The sequence below is a fragment of the Haliotis asinina genome, chromosome 1 (assembly GCF_037392515.1).
Source record: "Haliotis asinina isolate JCU_RB_2024 chromosome 1, JCU_Hal_asi_v2, whole genome shotgun sequence".
NCBI lineage: Eukaryota > Metazoa > Mollusca > Gastropoda > Lepetellida > Haliotidae > Haliotis > Haliotis asinina.
Window position 1 is genome coordinate 90,993,025 of NC_090280.1, and position 21,655 is coordinate 91,014,679.

At 39.8% G+C, this 21,655-nt stretch overlaps 1 pseudogene; it reads left to right on the top strand.

Moving 5' to 3' along the window:
• The first annotated feature begins 4,934 nt into the window (after window positions 1-4,934).
• On the top strand, window positions 4,935-21,409 carry LOC137277026 (uncharacterized; annotated as a pseudogene).
• Window positions 21,410-21,655: the final 246 nt, after the last annotated feature.

The following is a 21,655-nucleotide window of genomic DNA, read 5'->3' on the forward strand; positions in this document are numbered from 1 at the left end:
CCTCTGTTCCATTATGGACACCGCACATTCGACTGGTTCTCGTTCTAAAACGAAAGGACGTCACATTGACGCTGATATAGCAACATCTTCTGATGAAGAATCTGTTCAAAATGTTGATTCTTGGCCACGTTTTCTTGTCGTTGAAGGAGTTAATGGTGAACCCCTTAAAATCAATCCCTTTGTGGTTTCGAAATCTATTGAAGGAATCTGTGGTACAGTTAGGAATGTCACTCGTCTCCGCTCCGGTTCCCTGCTTGTGGAGTGTACAAGAAGACAGCAGTCTCAAAATCTCTTAAAGGCACATCGTTTTGCAAACACTGAGATTGTTGTGTCGGTGCATAAAACTCTCAACTTATGTCGAGGCATTGTCCGCGATCGTGCTAAGTGTCTCTCAGACATGTCCGAAGAGGAAATTGTCACAGAACTGAAGCCCCAAGGTGTATCATCAGTGAAACGATTTACAAGGAAAGATAGTGACAGCATTGTTAATACCAACACGTACAAACACCTTTGCCTTCACGAAGACTCCTTCATCGATTAAAGCTGGGTATTTCAACACTGGAGTTGATGCATATATTCCTAACCCCCTTCGATGCTTTAAATGTCAGCGGTTCGGACATGGAGCTAAATCTTGTCGTAATAACCAAGTTTGCTCCCCTTGCTGTAAACAACACGACAGCACAGACTGCACAGATGAAATCAAGTGTGCAAATTGCAGTGGTCCTCACATGTCCTCATCCAAATCTTGTCCCTCTTTCGTCACACAAACACAAATATTGAAATTAAAATACACCAATGACATTTCATTCGCTGAGGCAAAAACGTTGGTAACAAACGCATCAACAAATTCCTCTCCTTCACGATCGTATTCCGACGCAGTTTCCTCTACCCCTATCACATCTGATACTGGCTGTCAAACTGCTATTAGCTGGGTGTCTACCGACCAAAAAGTACTGTACCCAATCGATACTGCAGCTACCAATACTTCATCAGCTTCGCAGACAGACTCTGTTCCTGACCCTGTGATTGCGTCCGGCAGTATAACTGAAGGGAAAACAAATAGAATTCTAACTGCAAAAGAACAAAAATTACAACGGGAAAAAAGAAGCAAGGTCCCTTAAACATATTCAGGACCTGTCTACCTCAACATCCCCTCTGGAGGTTCATAATGTCTTTGAACCTCTAGCCATGGAAGTCAATCCATCGCTGCCCATGCAACATAGGGGAAAATCTAACTGCTCACGATCTCCAGTTAAGCCGCCATGAGTGGCTTGTCCAGTATAATACAATGGAATTGTAGAGGACTTTGGAACAATTTCAATGATCTTCAACTTTTAAGACAGGACTTTAAACCATCAGCACTTTGTTTGCAGGAAACGTTCCTCAAAAGCACACACAACTTTGACCTGAGACATTATAGTTCATATCATAGCTTTTCCCCTCCAGGGAATAAAGCTACTGGAGGTTCTTCTCTTTTAGTGAGGCAGGGCATCATCCATAGTCCCGTTTCTCTCAATACCCCTCTCCAGGCTGTTGCTATTCGAATGACATTAAATGTTGTTTTCACATTATGTTCTTTATATATTCCACCGTCGACTTCCCTTCAACAGTCTGATCTTCAAGCGCTATATGATCAACTCCCTAAACCCTGTGTCATAATGGGAGATTTAAATGGTCATAGCCCATTTTATGGTAGTACTGACAGCAATGTAAAAGGTAAGGTACTGGAGGATTTTTTCTTGAACAATGATTTATGCATATTTAATGATGGTGCTTCTACATATCTACATCCAGGAACTGGAACTTACTCCTGTCTGGATTTATCCATTGTGGACTCTACTTTACTGAGTGAATTTGAATGGTAAGTTCATGATGACCTTTGTGGGAGTGATCATTTTCCCACCATATTAAAAATCTGTGACACTTTCTGATGTCCCTCCATCATCACGATGGAACTTTGCTAAAGCTGACTGGGATTTGTATGAAATTCGCTGCTCTGCTAAACTAACACCTGATGCTTTTGTTGATGTTTCTGATCCGATAAAAATCTTCTCTAACGAACTTCTTCAAATAGCTGATGAATGTATCCCGAAGTCCTCTTCAAATCCACACATACGTAAACCATGGTTTACTGCTGAACAGTATTTCCGTCGTCATCCTATGGTCCATAATTTTAAATGCTAAACCAAGGCGTACTTTTAAACAAAATAAACGCCAGTCATGACAAAATTACGTTTCAAAAATAAATTCACGTACGCCAGTTTCAAAGGTATGGAAAATGATCCACAAAATAAAAGGCAAGGGCTCTAAATCTTAAAGATGGGAATCAGTTATTGACTAATCAATCAGATATTGCTAATAAACTTGGTTAGACTTTGGCGAAACATTCTTCCTCGTCAAATTATGTACCTGAATTCCAAAAATATCAAAAACAGCAGGAAAAGAAAAAGAATTATATTAATTTTACTTCGGAGAATGGGGAAGATTACAACGAAACCTTTTCAATACATGAACTTCATACTGCTCTTGACCAAGCTCACGATACTGCTTCTGGAGCGGATGGTATACATTATCAACTTCTGAAGCACTTGCCAGAATCCAGTTTAGAGACACTTTACATATATTTGATGACATTTGCACAACTCCAAAATTTCCTCCCTCGTGGCGAGATGCCATAATTGTACCCAGCCCTAAACCTGGACGTGATCATACTGATCAGTCGAATTATAGACCAATTTCACTAACAAGCTGCGTTTGCAAAACCATGGAACGCATGATAAATAATCGACTTGTTTGGTACTTGGAAACAAATAACCTTATCACAGATATACAATGTGGTTTCCGTAAAAACAGAAGTACCGTCGATCACTTAGTGACTTGTGCTACTGTCATTGGATCCAGAACAATATCTTCTAGATTACCAGACAATAGTTCTATTTTTACAGCAGAAGCTAACGCCATATTAACAGCTCTTAAATATATTCAAAGACACCCTAAACGTAAACAATATATAATCTATTCAGACTCTCTTTCTTGTCTTCAGGCGATTAAAAGTTTATCATGTAAACATCCACTTTTAATTGACATTATTGAATTGTATAATAATCTTGCTACTTGCCAATGCGACATCGTCTTCTGTTGGTTACCCAGCCATGTAGGCATTTCAGGGAACACAATGGCCGATCTTGCTGCCAAGGCAGCACTCACCAAATCTGTGACACCACTTCTTATTCCATACTCAGATTACAAAGCGAACATTAGAACTTATACACGTCATCTGATGCAAAAGAAGTGGGACACCCAAGTAGGTATAAATAAATTACATGAAATAAAACCGTATATTGGTTACACCTACTTGGGCTGTCAGTCCAGATTTGAAGAGGTCATTATGCGACGATGTCGTATTGGTCACACCAGATATACGCATAAATACCTTTTGAAAGGTGAGGATCCTCCATTTTGTATCCCTTGTGATGAAAGAATCACGGTCAAGCATGTCTTGCTTGACTGCGTGGAATATTCAATCACAAGGGATACCTATTTTAAATCACGTAGTATGAAGGACCTTTTTACTAATATCAGTTCTCATTTAATTATTGGATTTTTAAAAGAATCAGATTTATTAAATGAATTGTAAATAGATAATATTTTATTATCGGAAGTTTAAATTGATAACTGTGCTTGTTAGTGGCTGTATCCTCAAAGGGGGTTGAAGTACCGTAAAACTATTGTCCTCCTGAGAGGGTACGTAAGTCCACAAACATTCAAGTAAATTCAAACTTTCCAGGTTTTTAATCTTAGAATAAGTGTCATTTTACTGAATGGCTAGATGTCCCGAATTGCTGACGGCTGAGGGGATGATGTAAATCCAGCTAGGGTCCATGCAGGTAGCAAAGGTACTGTAAGTCCCCATGGTCCCTAGCATGGTGATCTACCTTCAGTTGTTGGCGATCTATAGCCCATTTTTATATTGTATTGTCCTCTATAGATAAATTGTTTTAAGGTATAGTTACTAGTTTTATATTCTACTCTGTGATATTCTAGTTGTTTTACTGTCCTTCGTTGACAGGTTTTATAGTAGGCATATATTTCGTTTCAGAATTAACTGTTCTCGTCACGATATGGCTGAGATACTGCCGATGTGACGTTAAATGTTAATTCACTCACTCACTTTAACTCTCCACACTAGTTTTATATGTAAATGTGATATTCGAGTGGTTTTACTGTCCTTTGACGACAGGTTTTTATAATGTATACATATTTCATTTCAGTATCAAAATGTTCTCGTCACGATATGGCTGAAATATTGCCAATGTGACGTTAAATATTAACTCACTCACTCACTCACTGATCGTTCAAAGTATCTTATTCCTACTTATTCCTTTAATATTTCAGGGTCTTACTGTAACTCCATGTTTATATACTGAGTCAAAAAAGAAACTTCACATTCTTTCCTCAGGGCACTATAAAGAACAAGAGATGGTAAGATGGTTAAATTGTTATTTTTTCATTGCTCATTGAGATCTGTGTGATGTAATCGATACACTGACAGTGCCACAATCAATTCCATTAGGCTACACCGCCGTTCCAAACATGGGTATACAGAAAGTCAAGTCACAAGAATAAGAATTCGAAATTTCTCAGTTCAATATTGTGTATGGCCGCCCCGCACATTCACCACTGCCAAACACCGGTACCGTCTCCTCATCCACTGCCTGATGCTTGTGAACCCATGGTTGGGGATTCTGCGCCATTGCTCTTGCAAGGCAGCACCAAGTTCCTACAAATTCTGAGGTTTGTTTTTTAAGACCACGAAGCCTTCTCCCAAGTGCATCCCACACGTGCCCCATTGGATTAAGGTCAGTAGACCTCGATGGCCATTCCATGACGTTGATTCCAGCGCGTTGAAGGAAATTTCGTGTCAACATCACGGTATGCGGCCGAACATTATCATGCTGGAACTGTGGACCTGGGCCATGACCCGCCATGAAAGGAACGTGTTCAGGGGTGAGCACCTGGTCGCGGTAAGCAGCAGCTGTGAGGTTTCCACGGATGGAACGGTTGTTACCACAGAATGGTGTTGTTACCCCACACCATGCAACATCAGCCCTCCAATCTGTCGATTGTGCACAACATTGGGCATACCGTTCACAACGTCGTCTCCAGACTCTGTGCCTGCCGTCCGCGAACCTAACGGTGAACCTGGATTCATCGCTAAAGACGACTCGATTCCAGTCTCTCTGGGTCCATCGGAGGTGACGTTGGGCCCACAGCCGACGTTGACGTTGATGAAACGGCGTTAATATTGGCCCACGATATGGACGTCGAGAATGGAGATTGGCAGCCCGCAACCGATTTCGAATGGTCTGTGAGGACAGTCGACCTCTAAACATCTCAGCCCTGGTTCCTGTAGCTGACAGAAATCTGTGACGAAGAACGATTAACACACTCGTTCTCAAGTGGGATGTAGTGTGTTTATCACAGTAATGGTGTCCTCCCCTGGATTATTGCTAAAAGATGTGTACTGCGAAGATTCTGTACATTCCGTGTATAAGACTATGTTTTGAATCTTTTAACCAGAACAACATTAAAGTCACCAATCTATGTTCACATTTACAATAGATGTTACTTAAGATAAGTATTAATTGCAACTCATAGCTTATTCAGTCGGCAGTTTAAGTGAGTGAGTGAGTTTGGTTTTACACCGCTTTCCGCATTTTTTTCCAGCCAAAGCACAGTGAGGGAAGCCAAAATTGGGCGTCACACATTGTACTCATGCAACTCCAGTCTTCATCATGACGGGCGACGTTTGAACCATCAGGCTGCACCACCGCCGTTTATACTATGCAAAGTTTGCGGGTAATATTACGATTTCAGCTTTAAATATCATTATACACTTTTAAATTACTATCACATCACATGGGCATAGAGCTACCTGGAAACATAAATTTAAAAGTCATGGAAATGGCATTTACACGTAGTACACAAAACGGACGAATGTATCGTATCTGCTGAACCATTAGTATGTGTGAAACAATTGAGTTTGGACCAGATAATCCAGTGATTGACACCATGAAATACGATGAAATTACTATCAAACAAGTGCTTGATTGGGAGGTAAACATAAAAAGTATGGTATTGATTTACAAATAAATATATAAATAAACACTTTAGATGTCGCAAACACATACAGTACATAGTATATTTTGGTTTAACAAACACCTGATTCGAGGGAGGTTTTGCTTTGGCAGTCCTTTAGCATGGGGTCTTTGTGAGCCATTATGTCTGTTTCTATCATTCTTGTGTTGCAGCATATGAAATTGAGATTACAAGACTGACAAAGATAGCCGTTGCTCTCCCTGGAGAACCCTTCACCTTCAATGTGGTGATGATGCATACCGGTCCCTTCTCCGAAACGCTGAATGTTGTGAATACTAGCGCTACAGATCCGTCTCACAAGACGCTGTGCTTTATCCCATTCACACACCCTACAATGCCATCTTGCCAAAGTTATCAAGGATTCAAATGCGTATGTTTGAACAAAGCAAATCAGTTCAGACTGGAAATCAATGTGTCAAAAGAGGTGGTTGATGTGTACAGTAGACAGACGTGGAATTTCCAGTTCACGAGGAAAAGTTACAATGAAAACATGGACATTGCTGTTGTCTGTAAGTATGCTGTATGCACTTTTGATCATGTTACTGAGACCCGTGAAGATCCGGATTAGAAATGGTCTTCGACAGGTCTCTGGCGTGATCGTTTGGTTTGGCTGGTTGAGTTGGTTTATGCATGCACGAGCTAACTGTAGCGCAAATGGGACAGAGAATGCGCAACAGAGAGAAAATGACCAGTCTTTTTATATGCGAGCGAATCGAGCGATTGGCAGCATACTTCCCTCGTTTCCTTCCGAAAAATATTTTCATGCGTTACGAGTGTGTATTTTCTGTATATTTTGTTGTTAATTAAGTAATAATTATTATTGGGTCACAACGTTTAGTGTTTTGAATAATAATTATAATGGGTCACATTTCGTATAATAAATGATCCGCATTTTTATGATTCTCGCAGCAGGTTTTCCGTGAATTATCACAACCAACGCAACGATGACATAACATCACTGCCACGGGCTATAATGTTCATATCACGTGACCGGACTTTCCTCTTGTTTGTAAACTAATGCGCACATTCATTAATATGATGAGACTGGCATAAGGCAAGCGAGGTTTTCATAATGTTTTACACTGTTGAGTAAATATTTTTCTACTACTGCGTCACTAAGCTTTGACAATACATATTTACATTTCAAACGGGCTGCATGTTTTGCTATCCCTTAGGCTTCGATGACAGCACGTGGAGCCGTACAATCCATGTAAACAAAGGATCGCTGCGCAAATCGAAATAGTACGTGTTACACGTTTTAGGATAATTTCTCACTGAAACTGAAGCATTTTAACAATGATGTTAAATTAGATGTGTAGACTCATCACAAATAAAACAGTTATGAAATTTGTACGTTTTATTCACTGAACCGTGTAAGATGTGGCGAATCGCCGTAGGTGCTCATACTTTGGGGAAATGACTGAAAGTATATATAAAGGCTAGTTGTCATGTTCGACGGGGACACATTCACATTCATTCGCTGGAGTTGATATCTTTCTGCCTCCGTCAACGTTCGATCTTCCTACCTGCCGTCAGACCGCTCACTGTGTTACATTCTGCAGCTGTTTCTCTCACACTAAGACTTTGGTGAGTTTGCTACTATATATTTTGTGACCCATTGCCACTTGTATTGTACTTGAAATCAGTATTGTTAAATTGACTTGTGACTTTGTATAACTTGCTCTCTTTGCCTAAATAATACAGAATTTGAACGTTTATGACTTGTCTTTGTTCTGTTTTGCGGGTTCACAGGGGATTTCTGGCATAGTTTGTTGCAGCAAATTCTTAACCGTAACACATGTCAAACTAAAATATTGCCAACATCAAACCTCACTGGGTTGTGCTCTCAGATTTCCAACCCCATATTTAATAATTACTGACGTGAAATATATTTCAACATTTAAAGCGCCACTCGTGGTATATCAGATCGTTCTTCGCCTCCATTTCCCCCTACCAATTATTAAATATTGGGTTGGAAATCTGAGAGCACAACCCAGTGAGGAAATGGAGGTGTACCTATTGATGGTGGCGATATTTCTATTTTTATGTTTTACAGAGTAAGATTGAAATGCACCAGAGAGGGTTTGGTGATTCTTGCACAGTCAGGCCGGTAAGGTTCATCATCAGCTCAGGGCCCTCACCCCCTCTACACGCAGCCCAGAGAGCGAATGGGACTTCTCCCAGGAAACACTGCCTAGTCGAACCCACCAACAACGTTCTGGAGAATATGAAGGCTCCCAAACACCGCATCCTTCTGCATTACCCAGATTGTCAGAACTGCTGTGATCCCCGTGGAGAACCCGGGCACCCTCCTGATCTGCGTCAAGAGATGAGGAGGTACCAAAGCAAGGGCACCGAGAACAATGGGGAGCCTGACGACAGTGTATTGTGATGCAAGCGAGATATTTCAAAGGCGAGATCCGCATACCCATCATGCTTTTCCTGAATCTTGCCAATCTTATTGCTGTCAAAGGGGACAGAAAATTCAATTAAACCTTTTTAGATCTAGTTGCTAGTTTTACATTAGAATCTGTGATAATCTAGCTGTTTTACTGTCCTTCGTTGAGAGGTTTATACAAATTACCGTTACTTATTATGTATGAAATTCGTTTTCGTCACGGTATGGCCGAAATCTTGCCGATGTGACGATAAATTTTAACTCACTCACTCACTACTGTTCTTCACAACATATCACGATGAGTCATATAACCTGGATATCTACGTTAATGTTTACGATGTTGCGGGGCAGATATGAAGGGAAACTACCCTAAAGTGACGATAGTGGAAATATCACCAAGGGACTCACCCTCGTTTACTTCATCAACATGTGAACAAAGCAAAAGACTCGACGTATTTCGTGATCTGGATTCAAATAATCCACTTCCGCATGGGACTGGTGGTGTTGTTTCTTGGGCTTGGTAATCGAGATTATAACTGATATTATGTAGATCAAGATAGCTCTCCTTGAATGGATCGGTACCAAACAAAATTGTATTGTTTATGCGATAAGATTACTTGTTTGGTATTGTTTCTGTTTAAAATGCTTTGTCCTATCGAATCTTTTGTAGATTCAGGGTATTTATTCACGCATTTACTTTCAGTTGTACCCACTGGTGATTGCCAAGTGCTCATATCATAACTCATATACCTGCATGCATGTTACAGTAGCTGGGAAAGACGAACCTCCACATTATCATTAAGAAAATATTTATTTTTATTTCAGTCAACATGAGTGGGGCACAAGGTGCAAGAGAATACTGGATGATTTTTTTCTTGACTGAATTGGTGGTGAACAATTATTTAAAGTGAATGAACGTATGATACCCGCATGGGGAATATCTGAAACAACTGTCAAAATTGATTTATTGTAGATCTGGTGTATTTATTCTGTACCCCTGTAACTGCAAACACATTATCAGATTAACATACCAGAATTCACACTACAACAAACAAGTAACCCAAATAAATAACGATTGCCGGGAGTGCTGTTATTTCAAATTATTTTGGAATGGTGTCTTAAAATCTAGTAACAACAAACACATTCACAATAACTTCAAACTGTAATTCTGACGAATTAACAATACAATTTTCACATTTTATTCAAACTGCAAGTAGCAAATATATTGGGTAGTATTTATATTGATGAATTTAAATACATTAGTCTGGTGAATTGCAACAATGGCTGGATCAATTCATAATTTATCAAAGGTTTTCTCCCTTCACACATTATCATAATCTATATATATATATTTTTCAGTTTTTGATTATCGAGTAATGTTTCCTGTATCTCTGAAATAATGGTCAGTATGCGTACAAGTGCATATTTAGGGGGCTTTTTAACGGCTTGTGTGAGTGACATTCACATTGCGCATCTGGCCCTAATTAAAATCTTCACGTCGAGATGCAGACAATGTCACATGCCGTAATTCTTACGTACTTACTACAAAACATTTCCAGGATCTCTCCGTATTTTCGTCATCCACTGACTTCTTGTGATCTCATCCATGGGAATATGGTGAAACGATAGCGTAAACTGATTGCGGGCATCACTCCGACACAGAGGCATACATCTTTCCTTTTCTAGTTCGAGATTTTCAAGGTTGGGTCAACCTATTTAAGCTTTCGATTTGACCTGGCTAAGAATGGTCTATTAGGAAACTAAAATACATCTCCCTCGAAATTATTTCGCGATTACACAAGATAATGAGATAGAAAGTCACGTGATCAAGTGACGTCATACCGGTGCAGTCGCAACATAACAACAGGAAACATGCACCGGTTCTGAGCATGTACGCTCACTTAGAAAGGCTTTTATTATTGCAATTAATAAACGCAGGAAGCCAAACCTGGATCTGGATGGCATGCCAGATACAGATAATACCACATAGGTACAACTGCTTCAGTATGAAAGTATTGCAAGCATGAAGACCGACAGGAATATTGATGACGATTTCATCACTTCACGTGACATAATCCTATTGATGATCCTATTGCAGTGAAAACGTATCAATGAATAAACAAATGAAAAATGCATCAAATAAAATGAATTTAAGACTGCGAGTCCTCAAATTGTATCTTTCCAATGGGACATTTGAATCTTAGAATTTCATTTAACTTAGGATAAAAGGACAATACAAGCCAATAATAGCGATTTGCAATTAAGATCGTTTGTTATGCAATTCTTATCCAATTTGGAAATTTAAATGTTCAGTTGGCAAGGTAAAATTACGAGGATTCGCAATCTTCACTCAGAAACTGTTATCTAAAATCTGTTTCTTCACAAATACTTCTGTGAACATTGCATTGTGCAGTAACACATACTGTTTAGCGTTTATTATTAATAAAGTTATTTCTGCCAACTGTCACGGGTGTTATTAGCTAGATGTGGCTCGTTATTTCCTACATTGCCAACAATATGAAAATCAACGCAAGGCAATGCTGGAATCTCTTACAGACCTCAATCTCATTGGCTGGACATTGTCATGAACGTTTGATTGAAATTCGTGATTAATTTAAGTATGTGGCAGTATACTTTGCTTATAAAATAAACAAAACTTTTGCAAAGCTTAATTATGGGCAATGTGTGAATGAGCCTAGTTGCGCGAGCACCTACTAAACTTTTAATACACAATCAATCAATTCTGTTTCAGCTGCACCACGCGCTGATAACGCCCGTAACACTGTATTTGCTCAACAGGAAGAAGGTGTTGTCCTCACTGCAAAGTTCCTCAACATTTTCTGACGTCACGGTTCACTGGTCACGTGACGGACGAACCCTTCCACGCCAACAACCTGGCTTAGAAACCGAAGAAAGGGTGTACCGCGTTTACGGTAAGAACGTGACGTCTCGGGGTATTCGGACATGGCTCCGCGTGAAAGTTGATGAAGATGCACTCGGGCTGTATGACGTCACGGCATGCTCACAAGGTGGCTGCGCAGCTACAACCATTCACCTTGCGGAGGAACCACTAACTGGTGATTATCAAAATGTCAAATCAGTCCTGGGTCAAACACAAGTTTGAGAAGGAGAATAGCTTGTAATGTACAGTATTTTATACACTATTAGTTACACGGTGTTTTGAAAGGGTGCACGGGACCGATCGTAAAATCCGTATTTCTTGCGCCTCAGGAAATACGAAATTTACAAGGGTGTTGCAGTCCCGTATACTCTTTCAAAAGACCGTGTGACGAATTTATTGCCTGTATGTTTTGTTTTTTTTAAAAAAAGTATAAGCTTCTCTTTAAACAACAACACCCAACCTTTGGCAGAAAAAAAACGCAGAATGTTTCGCCAAGATACTTCCTGTACGGCCTTAAACGGAGATAAGTCGGGGATGACTGGTTTATGACAAAAATGATGGAATTTGGGGTTTCGTCAAACGAAAAGTGAAATACAGAATCATTTTTTGGACATATTTATTGACACAAACAAATACAAAATTATGGCAATAATTTTATTTGTAATCTGTTTTTATTAGTCTTATAATTGTATATGCCAACTCTAAAATTTCTAAGCGATCAACCGTCTGACAGCCACATTCGATCTAAGGTCAAGGTCATTCGTACAACCCGCGTAATGTGTATCGTGACAGATTTGGTTCATGCACTCTGTCAAATCTGCATCCATGGTTTAGTATGCTTTTGCTATTAATTAATCAGAATTCGACATATTTATCTCTAGGGTAACAATGTTTCATACACAGCAAAAATGGTGGCATTTTACACGAAATGAGTATTTGCAAGCTAAAGACCTTTGTAGATATTAAAGACAGCATGGATCTTTAGAAGCTTTTGGGTGAAAATATTAAACAGTTTTTCAGTTAAGCACCGGAAACGAAATGCTTACGGACGCACGAACGGACAGACGAGGCGTCGACTATAAACCCCAACCTTTTATGTGTGAGGGATATGAATAACAAATCATATAAATGCTTCATTATATTTCCCATGAACTCGGTGTACGCTCGCACACGCACACGCACACGCACACGCACACTAAATGCCTTTTTAAGCAAAATATCCCAACGACGTCTCTTATAATGAATGATCTTATCTTGGACCATGAATAAGTGAAGTGAGCGTGACAGTTATATATGCTTGGTTCACAAATATAGCCAATGTGTTAAGAATGGGCTTAAGAAGTTCGTAGGGCTACGAACGATTCGAGAATAGCTAGCTTGTTCTAACCCGATTCTTCATGAGGGCATTAATCCCAGATAATATATTTCAGACTCCCAAGAGCTGTTGAAGGGTGTTGGGATCGGGCTGGCAGCGGGCGTGTTCGTAACCATGATTGGGATACTGGTAGTTATGGGATTAAAGAGAGCACGGCGTCAGTTCCCTTTCTTTATATCTGTATGAGATTTATTATACTCGGGTAGATAATTTAGACTGAGATTCATTTTTCTTGGGTGGATGATTTAGACTGAGATTCATTTTTCTCAGGTAGATAATTTAGACTGAGATTCATTTTTCTCGGGCACATACTTTAGACTGAGATCCAATATTCTCGGGATTTTACATAAGTGAATGACGTCACTGTAAGTTTCCTCATATGAATGTACTGTTTTTTTAGTTCTTAAATGACATATTTTCTGAATTAGGGCCATTCGCTCTTACCATTGACGTGAAATGCTTAAAGTTATCGGCACCCGTGGCGAGCCACCTCCTCGTGGTGGGTGCTGGGTAACGCCAAGAGCTCGCCGACACCCCCGTAGTGGACCCGGGGGGATATTTGGTCCACCAACCCGTTTGCCGTGGGTTGCGTCCCGTGTCGGTGGAGGACGGGATCCTGGTGGTTGAGGGCACTGGGGCTTTTAACTGCGTTCCATTGCCCAACACACCACTTTGGCCCTTACTTCACCTAGACGGGTGGTCGAATGGGCCCGGTTCGACCAATCGGCTGGTCATGCCAAGCCCTGTGCATCGAGTATATATATCATTGCACAAATTTTATTTGGTTTTTTACTTTCGGTCTTGGCCTATTTGTTCACTGAGCTTTTCGAATTTTAAAATGCATTTTTGAAGTTCTAAATTTTTGCCTAGAGTCTTATGCCCAGAAGGCGGTGGCTCATGGGCCAATCTGGTAGACTAATTATTTCTAATTCTTCTGCTGGAGTATATCATCCGGGTATCCTTGGTGCTGTAAGCTGGAGGCCCGCTTACTTTAGCATTGTCCTTGTGATACTCCGTGGTGGGTGGGGAGCTCGGATGATGAACCGTATTACACTAACCATGGCTTATGAAACTCCAACCAAAAAAACAAAACGTCCACTTGATATTGACCCTGTTGATACTGACCATAGACCGTCTACATCGATTGAGTATTGGCCACGTTTCATTGTGATTGAGACTCCTGATAAGACACCTTTGAAGTTGAACCCCTTTGCTGTATCCAAAGGTATTCAAGGCATTGCTGGGGATGTGAAGAACATCAGACGCTTACGTTCGGGTGCCCTGCTAGTCGAGTGTGGGTAAAAGCAGCAAGCAACAAATCTGATGAATATTAAATCTTTCGTGGGCATTCCCGTCTCGGTTTCTGCACACAAAACCTTGAATACAAGTAAAGGTATCGTGAGAGATAGAGATCGATTGTTTGATGACATGTCGGAACTTGATATAGGATCTGAAATGAAGGATCAAGGTGTTCTATATGTCAAGCGCTTTTCAACTCGCAGAAACAATGAAACCGTCAAAACAAATACGTATCTGTTTACTTTCTCATGTCCAAATGCTCCAAAATCAGTGAAGGCAGGCTACTGCAACATACAAGTTGATACCTACATCCCCAACCCGCTCAGGTGTTTTAAATGCCAGAAATATGGACACGGTGTATCTACCTGCACATTGTCTGTTGTGTGTGCTCACTGTGGTGAGAAGACACACACAACAGAAGATTGTGACAGCGATTATAAAAAATGCACCAATTGCGCAGGCGACCATTCGTCCTTTTCTAAACAGTGTCCTATTTGGAAAGAGCAAATGGAGATCAATAAAATAAAATTTACACAAAATATCTCTTTTGCGGAGGCCAAAAAACTGGTAAAGACATCTGATCTTACAGAAAGTTATGCAACAGTAGCAAAAACATCATCGGTTTCTAGCTCTAAAACAACATCAACCACAGGCTGCCAAACTACCTTGACTTGGGTAAATTGCGATTCTCCACAGCATTTGTACCCTGCTATATCATCACAGACTGAGGAATCACTTCCTAGTACCTCAAGGTCTTATGATCACAAATCATCATCTCAGTCACACTCAAAGTCTCAATCGACATCTGATAGTCAGCAAACGGTGAAAAGTAAACCGAAGCCAAAGCCTGATGCTTCAAAACATCAAAGTGGTAGAACTCCTAAAGGGTCACAGAACAAAATTCAATTGTTCAATAAATACGGATCTCTTGAAGACATGGACGTTTCTGAAAACGTCCATTCTAGGGCACATAGCTTGTCGCCCTCTAAAAGAGTGCGGGGTAGATCCCCAATAAATCCCCCCAAAAGATAGTTTATTCCAATAATATTGTACAGTGGAACTGCAGAGGATTGAGGACTAATTTACACGAATTACAGCTATTAGTCCAAGATTTTACACCTTCAGCGTTATGTCTCCAAGAGACATATTTAAAACAAACAGATACATTTGACCTTCGTCACTTTAATACATATCATTGTTTTTCACCTCCGGGTGATAGAGCCACTGGCGGAGCATCCATTCTAGTCAGACAAAACGTTATTCAAAGCCTCGTTTCACTTAATACTAATATGCAGGCTGTTGCTGTGAGAATTACTTTACATGTAGCATTTACGCTATGCTCCCTCTATATTTCGCCATCTTCGACATTTGCCAAAACTGATCTTCAAGCTCTATATGACCAACTCCCGAAGCCCTGTATCATAATGGGAGACTTAAATGGGCACAACCCACTCTGGGGTAGTGTAAATATAAACACTAAAGGGAAATTGTTGGAGGACTTTTGTTCTGACAATGATTTGTGTATTTATAATGATGGTTCCAACACATATTTACATCCTGGTACAGGGACTTATTCTGCTCTCGACTTGTCAATTACAAATTCCGAACTATTAAATGAATTCGAATGGTCAGTCCACGATGACCTCTGTGGAAGTGACCATTTTCCTACTATATTAAAAGCTGTAACTCCATCTGATGTTCCTCCATCATCAAGACGGAATTTTAAAAAGGCTAACTGGGCTTTATATGAAACACTGTGTGCTGAAAAACTTAAACCCGAACGTTTTATTGACGTTCCTGATGCTATTAAATGTTTTTCTGAGGAACTGAATTCCATAGCTGATGAGTGTATACCAAAGTCCTCTGCAGTTCCACATATTCGAAAACCATGGTTCAGCGATGAATGCAAACAAGCTAGGAAGGCAAGGAAAAAAGCAGAACATTATTTCCGTCGCCATCCTATGGTGCATAATTTAAATAAATTAAAAATTTTAAATGCTAAAGCACGGCGTACATTTAAACAGAATAAACGCCAATCTTGGCAAAATTATGTATCTACAATAAATTCACGGACACCCATGTCCAAGGTATGGAACATGGTCCAGAAAATTAAAGGTAAGGGTACTAAATCTACAGTCCATCATCTTAAACATGGAGATCAGTTACTTACGGATAAATCAGATATTGCGAATAAACTGAGTGAAACCCTCGCTAAACACTCTTCCTCTTCTAATTATTTACCTAAATTCCAGCAGTATCAAAAACAAGAAGAAAAGAAAACTATTAATTTCAATTCAGATAATGGGGAAGATTATAATGAAACATTTTCTATTCATGAACTCCATACTGCTCTTGATCAAGCTCATGACACTGCTACAGGAGCTGATAACATACATTATCAACTCCTGAAGCATTTACCAGAATTCTGTTTAGAGACGCTCTTATCAATATTTGATGATATTTGGACATCCGGGAAATTTCCTTCTTCGTGGCGTGATGCTATAGTGGTACCTATACCTAAACCTGGACGTGATCATACGGATCCATCCAGTTATCGTCCGATTTCATTAACCAGCTGTGTTTGCAAGACCATGGAACGCATGATAAATAATCGACTTGTTTGGTACTTGGAAACAAATAACCTTATCACAGATATACAATGTGGTTTCCGTAAAAACAGAAGTACAGTCGATCACTTAGTGCGTTTAGAATCATTTGTGAAAAACGCGCTGATTAATAAGCAACATGCTGTGTCTATCTTTTTTGATCTTGAGAAGGCATATGACACAACCTGGAGGTATGGCATTCTGAGAGATCTACATGATTTCGGTTTGCGTGGTCGTTTGCCTCATTTCATAGGCAAATTTTTAAATAACCGACAATTTCAAGTCCGCGTGGGTTCTACCCTGTCTGATCATTACAATCAGGATCAGGGTGTTCCACAAGGCAGTATTTTGTCAGTCACACTTTTTAGTATAAAGATCAACAGTTTATCAAAAGTTTTAAACGATTCCATTGATGGATCCTTATTTGTGGATGATTTTAATATTTCTTGTCGTGGTAAAAATATGCATACCATAGAGCGGCAGTTGCAGTTATGTTTAAACAAAATAAATAAATGGTGTCTTGAAAACGGCTTTAAATTTTCTAAATCGAAAACTAATTGCATACATTTTTGTCGTAAGTACAAACCACATAAAGACCCTGAACTATCTCTAGATGGCACTCCCATTAAAGTTGTCAAGGAAGCCAAGTTCTTGGGATTAATTTTTGACTCACACCTTACGTTTCTGCCTCATATTAAATCTCTGAAAACTAAATGCCTGAAAGCACTTGATTTGTTGAAAGTGGTATCAAATTCTAAATGGGGAGGTGATCAAGCTACCCTTCTCCATCTATATCGATCACTTGTCCGTTCTAAACTTGATTATGGCTCCATCGTATATGGTGGAGCCTGCAACAGCAACTTAAAAGTATTAGATTCTGTTCATCATCAAGGTCTAAGACTTTGTCTTGGGTCCTTTAGAACCTCTCCTGTTGACAGTCTATATGTTGAAGCCGATGAACCATCTCTTACACAACGTCGTATAAAATTATCTTTACAATATATCACGAAGCTATACTCTAACGAATCTAACCCTGCATATAACTGTGTTTTCAGTCCTCTCTACGAGGACTTGTACAACAAAAAGTCTTCTCTTGTTCCACCTCTCGGGCACAGAATTAAACCCTTTCTTTCTTCGGCTGGCATTGAGCTGGAAAACATAGCTCCTTCCCGTCTTCTTTCTTCTCCTCCTTGGCAGTTGGTTAGGCCACAAGTTGACCTAACATTAACGACTTTTAAAAAATCAGAAACGAATGAATTACAGTATAAACAAGAATATAATCAACTGAAACATCAATATAGCAATTACAAACCCTTATTTACAGATGGATCCAAGGACGGTGGCGCAGTGGCTTGTGCCACTGTCATTGGATCCAGAACAATATCTTCTAGATTACCAGAAAATAGTTCTATTTTTACAGCAGAAGCTAACGCCATATTAACAGCTCTTAAATATATTCAAAGACACCCGAAACGTAAACAGTATATAATCTATTCAGACTCTCTTTCTTGCCTTCAGGCTATTAAAAATCTTTCTTGTAAACATCCACTTTTAATAGAAATTATTGAACTGTATAATAATCTTGCTACTGGCCAATACGACATCGTCTTCTGTTGGTTACCCAGCCATGTAGGCATTTCCGGTAACGCAATGGCCGATCTTGCTGCCAAGGCAGCACTCAACAAATCTGTGACACCACTTCTTCTTCCCTACACTGATTATAAAGCTACCATTAGATCTTATATCCATGATCTGATGCAGAAGAAGTGGGACACCCAAGTTGGTATAAATAAATTACATGAGATAAAACCTTACATTGGTTATACCCACTTGGGTTGTCAGTCCAGATTTGAAGAGGTCATACTACGACGATGTCGTATTGGCCACACTAGATATACTCATGCGTACCTGTTAAAAGGTGAGGATCCTCCATTTTGTATCCCTTGTGATGAGAGAGTCACGGTCAAGCATATTCTGCTTGACTGTGTCGAATTCTCCATCACAAGGGATATGTATTTTACAGTTAAAACGATGAAGGATCTTTTTACCAGCGTTAGTTTTCATTTAATTATTGGTTTTTTAAAAGAAATTGATTTTTTGATTGAATTGTGAGCAATATGTTTCTGTAAAAAGATATATTTTAATAATTGGTAGTTTGGATTCGTAACTAGAATCGTTAGTGGCTGTACCCTCAAAGGGGGTTGAAGTATTGTAAAAATATTGTCCTCCTGAGAGGGTACGTAAGTCCAAAAACATTCATAGTAAATTTAATTCTACCAGGCTTTTAATCGTAGTATTCCTGTTGTTTTAATTGTGGCTAGCATATTGTACACTCGCCAGCGGCTGAAGGGATGGTGTAAATCCAACTAGGGTCCATGCAGGTAGCAAAGGTACTGTAAGTCCCCATGGCCCCTAGTATGGTGACCTACCTTCTGTTGCTGGCGATCTATAGTCTGTTTTTATATTGTATTGTCTGAATATTGATATTAGTTTTAACTTTCCAAGCTAGTTTTAATTCAAATTGTGATACTGTAGTTGTTTTACTGTCCTTTGTCGACAGGTTTTATAACACACATATTCGTTTTCAGTGGTCTGTTCCCGTCACGATATGGCTGAAATATTGCCGATGTGACATTAAATATTAACTCACTCACTCACTCACTTAAAGTTATCCTTTTGAGTACACATACGTGTTTCAGTAAGGATATGTCGGATATTCGGATTTCCTTTTGCAATCATGGTAATAAGTTGACCAGCAGTTATTGACCCTTAGTGGACAGTGCCCCAAGTCGAACTACCCGCGAAGATCCGGGGTAGATTTGGTTTTCAGCTACCCATGATTGAACGGGTGGTTAGAGTCGCGTACTTGGTTTACACATGCCATGTGTAGATCGATACTTATGCTGTTGATCACTGGACTGTTCTGTCCAGACTCTATTGTTTACATACGCCCGTCATATAAGTGGAATATTCCTAAGTGCGGCATTATACTACAAACAAACAAACACAGTCAGACTAACAATGACGTCATCTGATCTAATCCTACAGGACGCCAACGGTCTGTTAGAGGAACCGAGGAGAAAAGGTGAGGTTGTCATGCATTGTGACAAAAAATTATATTTTCCTTAAAAGTGAAAAGTATACCCTAAAATTAACCAATATTTCTAGTAAGATTAAAATATGTACTTTTAGGGGCTCAGACAATAGCACACAACACCACCATTTATTCACTGAAAACGCACATATGATGCAATTTGGCCGCATTCAAATACGAGCATGTTGTCGGCAATGCCACCTATCCCTATTTACACTTGTGGCTGAGTGGGTTAGCAGACTGCTTTGTGTGCTGGCGATTAGGTACCACATTTTTTAAAGTTTATGTTCGATGCCAGGATGGGTCACAGCCTAGTGGAGTTACTAGAATCTGTACTTCACTGATAAAGTGCCATTCGAAAATATACGTATGTTAGCATTTGTTCATTTACTGAGCTGGGGTGGGTGGGGTTGTTATTTTTTTTTAATCTTTCCTTTTTGATTTAGTTTGTTTTTCCTATTGTTGGTTTTTTGATTGCTTGGTCTGTTTTTTTTTTGTTTTTTGTTTGTTTTTTTTTGGGGGGTTGGGGTTTTTTTATATATTTTTTTATATTTTTCGTGTGTGTGTGTGTGTGTGTGTGTGTGTGTGTGTGTGTGTGTGTGTGTTATGGCTTTGGGTTCTTTGGGGTACATTGTGTGTTTCATCATTGTTGTCATCGCATTAACTGCTACTCAGCGACCAGATTCGGTTCACTTATATATTCTGTGAAACTCATTTCTGGTGTCCATCGCCGTGATATAGTGGGAATACTGCTAAAAACTACACTAACTCACTCCTTCATACGTGTACAGATGTCCGTTTTAAACACAAAGTTATACTCGAAAACAATTCTGGATTCAAATATTAACATTTCAGTAACATCATGTTGTTTCACATTTACCTCAGCGATTTGCACAAGATTGGCGATTCGGTAGTTGATGACAAGAAAGATCCAACAAACCATTCTAGGAACAAGAAAGAAGCTGCTCATCATTATAGGAACATGCCTACATCAAAGAAGGGTAATGCTTCATCTGTTGTCGAACACATACTGTAACATGTCTTTCGGAAGGTTTTGAAAAAGTTCGCTAGAATGAGTTGAGTAGATATGAAATGGGATTAAACGTCCTCCTTAAGAGTATTTCTATCCTGTGGCGACGTGTACATGTGTGGCTGCGTGTACCAGCCCAGACTTAAGCTTGGTTTGTGGTGCTAGCTCACTGAGATACCATGCTGCAGTTAAGCATGAATACCCCGGTCAGACATTATACTGACTCCTAGCCGAACAGTCCTCCTTGTACCCATTAAGGCCGAATGCCAGGCAGGGACCTTACAAAGTGCGCAAGTGATGCCTGTCCTGTAGGTGTTTTAAATGGTTCTCTCAAATAACCGCGAGTGATGCCTCTCCTGTGGGTTTCTTAACTGGTTCGATCGAATGATCAAGTGATACCTGTTTGTTGTTATTCCAGGACGTATTCCAAAGGGGTCCCTCCCCAGCCTCCAAGAAAAGGAACCACGCCCAACAAAACATATGATGCACTGGTGGACACCCCCTAAAGAAGTGTATGACGGCCTCGGGATATACGAAAATAGCTAAACACAGAAATGTTGACTGTTGTTCATTTGTCAGAGTGAGATTCCGCCGTATTTCCTGAATGACGCTATGGACGGTGGGGTATCCTAACGGCCTAATGAAAGCCTAATGGGTACAGTGTCATTGTGTGAGGCCTTTTCCTGGTGTCCCTCGTCGTGATATTGCTGGGATATTGCTGGGATATTGCTGGGATATCGCTGGGATATTGCTGAAACGGTGTAAAACCGGACTCGTGATCTTACACTCTTA